Here is an 8,452-nt window from a genome sequence, read left to right as displayed (position 1 = left end):
GTGCCGCATCTTTCAAGGCGTGCAATCCGCGTGTCACCATCGGTTTCAACACCGGGGCCACCGAACGAAAGGCCGATTTTAACATATCTCCTAAACCGTGTCCTCGCTGTCGAGCAACCCCTCGGTACACTGGATACATGACTTAAGAGTCGTGAGAAAACCGTTTTCGAAAATGGAGTTTCACTGTGACTTTTCCTTTGGTGAATGGAATATTTTGTCCCAAATCTCCTTTTATAGTAATGTTGACCGTGTCCAAATACGACTTGCTGACGGGCAAATAGTGAGGATGTACAAATTCGCGGTGGACGTGGTAAGTGTTTCCACCTTCCTCGTCAGCGTTCGTGGCAGAATCCACTTTGAAAGGAATGACACGCAGTAACGGCACGGAGGTGTGTCCCACCACGTTGTACTCCACCACATCGGAATACACGAACATCAAATTCAGTCCTTGATTCAGTTCTACTGGGGTACGAAATAACTTGCTAAAAGACTCGTTGTCGTAAACGATGGGTAATTCGTTTTTCTTCATCATGGCCATTCTCATGTTCATGTCTCCGCCCAACATGTCAAACAATTCAGGAGAAAATAAAATGGACATGATTTTACTCCGTTCAAATTTCATCGAGAAGCGACGAGCTGCTTTGTGGTACTCCATGGTGACACTTTTGTTGACATGCTCCAAATCTCTAAGAAACACGCCATTAAACCTGGTGGCTATGGTGTTGACCAAATGTTGACCACTAAAATAATAGCCTGGGGGAATGAACAAGTGATAGGTGGTGTACTTTTGATTTTGTGTAAGGGTTTTCTTGTCATATTTGACATGGGTATCCAAGTACTGTTGCAATTCCTCGTCATGAACTTCCACATCAAAAAATTTTGATTGGGAAGGACATTGAGGACTTGGGTCGGGTGAATGATTTCCACTAAAGCCACTTCCCAATGGGCTTTGTGATCTAAGGGGATGCCCTGAGGTAATTTGGCCGTGTAACAGCACCACGTGTTGTGGGGAAACACCTCCATGGAACTGTCACTGGGTAAGGCTAAGTAAAATTGGTTTTGGTGACTCATAATTCCAGAGTTCTGTGGCTGTCCGAGGGGGTACTGGACGTCAGAGGCGTGTCTCCGCTCAAAATGGGGTTGTTGTTGTTGTTGGAGTGGTGACTGGCACTGGCACTGGACACAAGGTTCCCGTTGGAAGAGAATTTCAGGGAGGGATTGGGAAGCAGGTAACCGATGCAACTGCTCAATAAAATGATCCACAATTGTTTGTCCCCTTGTTGCAAACTCAAATTGGCGATGGCTGCCCCGATGACACAATACACCACGAAGATTTGGCAGAAAAAGACGATTTGCGTTTTAGGCACACGTTCTCCGCACCACACCCACAAAGGTTGTTTTTGTAAATCTTGCACAGAAGAACTGGGTGAAGGAGTGGTCGACGTAGCTGCGTCTGTGTGAAAGGGCATGATGGTCACTTCCTTTTATAGTCGATGACTTGCGAAGCGTCGATCCAAGAATCAAAACTGGGTGGATATCCTTTCCAACGTACTTTGACTTCTTTGACACGTCGTTTGCCCACTTTACGGGTTCTGCGTTCGAGAATGCTTTCGATGTCGTACATGTCGTCTTCTTTTTTGGTGACACGTTGTAACTCGGGCAAATAAAACGTTCCTTTGAGCACTTCTCCGTTCATGTCTTCCAATTTATAGACGGTAGGATGACGACCATGCACTCGTCCAGTGACGCGAAACAATTCGGTCGTCCAGTTAGGTAAGTAACCTTTGTCGAAAGTGCGTTTGGTTTTGCCAATGCGCACCCAATCTCCTACGGCCAACATTCCACTGTTCTTGGGGACAGCCCTCAGTGGGGACGTACCAAACAGGCGCTCAAACACCAGCACTTCGTTCTCGGGAGTCACGTCTTGCGGGGCACGTCCGATGCTTCGATGGTAAGATTGGTTGTACGCTTGCACCAGGTGCGGTAAAATGTCGATGTACTTCAGAGTGTGGTGATGCGTAAAATATTTCCACATGCGTTCTTTCAAAGTGCGTTGAAAACGTTCCACGATGCTGGCTTTGGTTTCGGGATTCTCGGTGGTATAAAAATGAATGTCACGTTTCTTTAATTCTTTTTGGAAAGCTTGGTTCAGAAATTCGGTGCCTTTGTCCGTTTGCCATCGAAGATGGTGACGACCGCTTTGTTTCAACACCCGTTGCAGGGCTTGTACTAACTCGCTGCTGGATTTGGAAGTCAAGGGCACGACCCAGGCAAATTTGGAAAAGACGTCTATGACACAAAACAAATATTTGTAGCCACGATTGTAGCTGACCAAATGAGAGACATCGGCTAAATCGGCTTGCCATTGATGATCGATGCCTTCCACTCGGGTGCGACTTCTGGCAAACTTGCGTCGAATGGGTTTGTGTAAAGTGTAGGTAGCTTGTTCTTGTAACCATCGTTGCACTTGAGGTAAACGGAGACTTTTCAGTCGACTTTTGGCAGCACGATACAATTTTTGAACTCCTGCGTAACCTGCAGGATAGGAGGGATCGTAGTAAATGCTGGCTAAGACTTTTTTCATTTTTTGTGTTGGTTGGTGTGTTAATAAGTCACCCACTCTTCGGTGATGCTACTTTGGGTGGGTCGAAAGGATGGTTTAGAAACGGATTTACGTGTCCGATGGGCTACGGGAGTAGAAGTCGAAGGTAGTGGTGGTGGTGGTGGAGGTGGCAATGAAATGGCTTTGGTTTTCTTTTCTTTTTTCACTTCTGGTTTCCCTTCTTTCTTTTTCACTTCTGTCGAAGGAGGAGTGGACATCATCTTTTTAACCCAAGCTTTCATTTCTTCTCGTTGGGGTGTGGGGGACGGGGTCAACAAGGATGCTGCAATCTTACTCGAAATGGGAGCTGCTGACGGTGTTTGAAACACTTCTCGCATCTCTTCTTCCTCAGGCCTTCGTGGGGTAGCATCTCTGGTGACCCCTGGGGATCTTAGTAGTGGTGGTGGTGGTGGTGGTGGTGGTAGTGATGATGGTGCTGAACTTTTCATCAAGGTCTTAAAATCTTTCAGAGTGGGTAGAGCTGTTTCGTCTAAAGCTTTCTGGTGAAAGAGTTGCAGTCGTTGCAAGAGTTGACCGTACTTTTGCAATTTTTCTGTTTCGGACAAATCTTGGCGATCCATCAAGGACTGCAATTCGTGTTGTAACTGGAACATCTCGCTCAAATTGGGATTGGGAGCATGCGAGGTACGTTGTTCTTCCCACCGATGGTATTCCATCCATCGTTTGTAAGGTACTAAAGCTAGTTTTCGTCCTTCCATGGGGTTGTCAGGGGTCGATTCTGAGATCTTGGGACTTCCGAAGGCCTTTTTATCTTGCTCCCATCAGTCCTCCCAACATGGTTCCCAAGACTCCTTTCAGTATGGGGCCTAACAAGAGAGGCAAAATGCCTCCACGTTGGACCAACATCTTCTTCTTTTCACGAATGGGAATTTTCTTTTGAACCATTTGGCGAAGAACGTGACGATGTTTGCTTAAGCATTGTTTCTGGTGTTTGGACAAAGGGATCGTGCCTTTCAAAACGTTCAAACAACATTCGCACACGGTACTGATGACCTCTTTGGAGGCCGATTGAATGAGTTTTTTTCGTAGAGGTGGAGAAGCTTTGGACAGGAAAGATAACATGTCCCCATGTTTCACTAAACGTGGTGGTAGTCCTTTCCTTTTCTTTCCTTGGGGTTTTCTGGAGGGTGACATCTTTGAGTCTTCAGGAGCACCAAAAAACACTGATACCCCCGACTTGGTCACGGGCCTTTTTTATACTGGAACGCGTCGCCACTGGTTGTCTTTACGTCGTATCAGTTTAAGGACAGGCATGACACGTCGTGCAGGGGTACGTAACGGACTAAATCGAGCCAGTTCTTGCTTGGACAAATCCAGTAACCTTTGTAACATGCCCGATCTTTCTTGGACTTTGATTTTGGGAGAAGGTACTTTGTGAGCAGCAGCCACTACCACTAAATTCGAGGGTCCTGCCACTGGGGAAGTTCTTTTTGGGGTCATCAACGGAGAAGTTCTTGGTGTGATCAACGTCTCCAAGTACTCTTCAGTTCTTGGTGTCATCAACGGAGAAGTGGATGAACGTGAGGCTGCCGGAGACGCAGTCACCGCCGTGGCAGGTCGTGGTTTGCGAGTGTAAAGTTCCGTCCTGGCCGAAGTGCCTCTCTTGCGACTAGTTTTCTTCTGTGGACTTTTCTTTTTCTGGGGACTTTTTCTCTGTTTCTTTTTCTGGGGGCTTCTTTTCTTTTTCCGGGGTGGTGTCTGGTAAGAGGAGGGTCCTGCCACTGGAGAAGTTCTCCTTGGGGACCTGGTCTTTTTCTTTTTCTTCTTGGGGCTTCGTTGGCCTTTTTTCTTGGGTATAACTTTGGGGGCATTAGGATCCCATCTTAAGAGAGAGCGAATGATGACCCCTCCTAGAGTACCGCTCCCTCCAGGTTTCAAAATGATTTGTTTTTTGGTTTGAGTGTCGATGCGGGGATCGGCCAGTTGGACCAAAGCGACTTTGTTTCGATCGAAAAAGCGTTTGGTTTGATGAGGAATCTGAATGATTCCTTGGAGTAATTGACGTGCCGTCACCGTGAACCATCGTAAGACTTCTTTGAGACTAGCTTCTAAGACACGAGCTCGTATTTGTGGATTTTTTTTCTCGACTGATGCCATACAAGGCACGAATCAATTTGACGGGAAGATGCGACTGAAGGGACGTCATGTTCACGTTGTGTGAGACAGACGAAAAGGGTCTGAGGTTTTTATAGATTTTTTTATGTGGAGTGAAATTAAGTCGAGGACGGAGACGTGTACAGGACAGGCCCTCCGTCTTGACACCAGTGGTGAAACAAGTGGGTACGAAATCGCAAATCGTCGGGGGTCGTAGGTTTCAAATTGACGTGTAAATAGGCGTGTGGAGTTTGAGTGGCATCGTCGTACGCCTGAGTCAGCCAAGGCGTTCCTAACTGTTTGGCTAAGACTTGCACTTGCGATTTATCTCGAGGGCTTTTAAACAAGACCACGTAATGTGCATTGAGACTGATGGTGCGATGGGCTTTACTTTGTTGAAACAAATTTTGGGTGATGTAAACGACACTGGCATTACGGTGATGCCCTTTGCGCGTGAACCACAGTTTAATTTCTTCTTCGTCTTCTCCTAACATGTCGTCGAAAATGACCAAATGGGTTTGACGGGAGTCAGAGACGATGCCGTCGTCTTCTTTAGGAATGCCTTCCACAAACGCGATGGAATCGATTTGACTTTCTCGCAAGAGGCTGTGCGCTGATTGCCACTCTTTGTAACACCACACGATCTGCTGAGGTGGCCGATCGATCAAATGATGTTTATGTTCGATCAAACGTTTGACGAATTCGGTTTTGCCTGAACCGTTAGGTCCGGCAATGAGCATGTTAAAGGGATGGCGAAGATACAAAGCCTCCCAACTGGCACGATCTAAGTGTTCGTCGATGACTTTGACAGTAAAGGAAGAGGGAACAGAGACAGCAGAGGTAGCCATAGTGTGAGAAATGTCACTTGTGACACGAAAACAAACAAGACAAGAGTTTATATACTTTTTCAGAACACGTTTATTGAATGTTTCAAACATGAATACGAAAGACAAAAATACATAAAAGCCAAAGGCTTAAGTACAAGGATAAAAGGCACATGATAACCATTAACGTGGAATAAACACAAGTGTCTGTACAACAACATGTTTTGGGTAATGTTCTAACCAGTTCTATAGTAGGGGGTAAGGTCACACAAGTGTCCTCCCGAAAGGGTCTTTCAGGCCTGTCCACGACAGTTCTGTCCTGGGTGACGGGTTCTTCTGGCACCGTCACTAACACGGGTTGAAAAGTAACTTTTTTCCTTGAACAACTCTCGTGCATACTGGGCCACTTCTTGGGTCCAAGCCTCAAAATCCCATTCTTTCCAGGCATGGAGATCTGTCCAATGGGGATGTAAGTCACAAGCTACACACACATCGTCATACACGTCTTGGGTAGCTAAAAGTTGACGAATCTTTTTTTCCTGTTGTGGTCGAGAAGTATCCAGATGAAAACGCAAGGCTTTGAGCAAAAGGAGTTTTTCGTGACCATTTAAGGCCATGGGAGATGTGGCAAGTACTGATCGTAAAGAGTCCACAAAGAATCGGCTGGTAAACAAAATCCTAGAAAACAAGTCACTAAGACACACACCACTTGTCGACCCAAATTGAATGGATACAGTTCTTGTAATAATCGATGGTAATGATCCACGGTTTGAATATGGTCATTGAGTTCCTTCCACGGAATCTGTTCAATGACATGTGACATAAGTCGTGGCATGGCAGCCTGTTTTTATATTTTCTTTTTTTCGGATGCAATACACGTACTTTCTAGCCAGAGATCTTCGTTCTCCAGTAGGGAATTTAAATGTTACATACTGTAACCGAAACGTCAGAGTTCGTTTAGAAGTTTCGTCTTCCGCTAAGCAGATTCCACGTAACAAATGTTGGTAATCCTTTAACTCGTCTTCCTCAATGCGTTGCAGTAAGTGAATCTCGAAGTAACCAAAATTATGAACATGTACATCATCGGCGACCTCAAAGTTTTGAACAATGTCTGACCACTGAAACAATTTCTGACGAATCAGTTTTCTTATACCATTCAGGTACCAGTGGTTAAAGATCTGGTGACGTAACGGATGGAATTGTTCTTTACGTTTGACTTGTATTTTGACCAGCTCTCGGTAAATGCGTTCTCTCAACTCCACAGGCAAAACACGAATGTTCTCTCGTAAAGTATCCATGAATAGGTCAGTCCGTACAATTCACATTCTTCTCCTAGAGCAATAGTAATCCACATAGTGAGTAATTTCTGGCCACTGCCATGCAGGGTAACGTCCAAGAATGTCACTGAACTCTTTTGATGTAAACGGTCTAGAGTAATACAATAGGACGAATGCACACTTGACCCAAAGAAATCTAACACACTGGTTGACTTTTTTCACTTTCCTCTTATGAATTTCTCGGCACAAAAGTTCTACAGTCACCCATTGAGATTTCACTCTGGCAAGTCCCTGCCAAACTTCCTTGTAAATCTTCTCTTGCAGCTCTTTAGGTAATGATTCAATATCGTTTTTGAAATGAAGTTTAAATACTGGTCTCGTTGATGTCCAACATTTGACTCCTAGCCAAACTGGTTTCTTCTTCGTCAACGACATGGTAAGTTACTTTAATGTCTCGGTCCTACTAAGTGTAAGTAATGACAATTCGGTGACCATCGAGCATGTTCTACGTTGGCCGAATCTTGCGGTTCCCAGTGGTGAAGTGACACACCGCAACTGAAGCACTTGACTTTATCTCCTTCGCCCAAGTAGAAAAATCCGGCTCTGGCTAATTCTTCGGGGGTCGGTCCTCCCAGATACTTAGGCCATTTTCCTTTGAACGATTGAAGACGATTTTCAAAGTCACAGTATTTCGACAAACGCACAGGAAACGAATATTCGTCTTTCACAGGTTCGTTTCGATGAGGGTTGGGTGACATGAACAGGAGTTTGCTCGGGGCTGGATGACATCCGTAGGGGGGTAGACGTGAAGGTGAACATTCCCCTTTAAAACGAAACCCAGTAAAATGTCCAAGAGGACGAGCGGCATCACTTTCGCATCCCTCAGGTTTGACACGCACAGCATCCCTTTCCATGATAGGGGTAGTGACACTAAAGTTCCCATGATGCTTTACGGCATCGCTAAGGTCACAACGTACAGCATCGTACCCATCGCAAGGCTCACAATCGCATTCCACTTCCGAAGCCTCACACTTGAATTGTGCCTTTCTAAACAACTTGTTCTGTGTTTCTCTGAAAGTATTCATCTTGTTCCCTCGGTCTTGGTAGTCACAATGAACTATCGATCTTGACCATAGCCCCCTTTTTATACTAGTCGCAATGCAGTCTCCAGCTTGTACATCTTTCCTTTTTATGTTTTTTATGTCTTGTTCTGGAAGGTACCAACTGTAAGGTACCGTCAACATTGTACCGTAGTGTGATGGGTGGAAAGGCCATAGAAAGGTAAGGGCAGTGCGGAGACCATCGAGTATGTTCCAGAATAGCTGAATCTTTATAGATACATAGATCCATTCGTAACTTCAGTCCGCAAGCGAAACACTGTACCTCGTATCCCAATCCTGACTCAGGTCCCAAGTAGACAAATCCTGTTCTAGCTAAAACATGCGAAGAAGGTAATCCTTCCCTATCCGTAGGCCATTTCTGAAACGTGTCCAATCGACGGGCACAATCACAATAGTCAGGTAAGAAGACTGGAAAATGGTAGGGTTTCAACTTGGAGTTCTCATCGGGTTTCTCACTCGATTCTTGCTGTGGCGAAGTCATCCTTCTAGCAGGTGACTATCCTCTTACAACCA

Source organism: Sinohyriopsis cumingii, chromosome 16 (assembly GCF_028554795.1).
Source record: "Sinohyriopsis cumingii isolate HCF-2022 chromosome 16, ASM2855479v2, whole genome shotgun sequence".
In the NCBI taxonomy this organism is placed as follows: Eukaryota; Metazoa; Mollusca; class Bivalvia; order Unionida; family Unionidae; genus Sinohyriopsis; species Sinohyriopsis cumingii.
The sequence above is the reverse complement of the archived record's forward strand: the minus strand, read 5'-3'. Positions refer to the sequence as shown.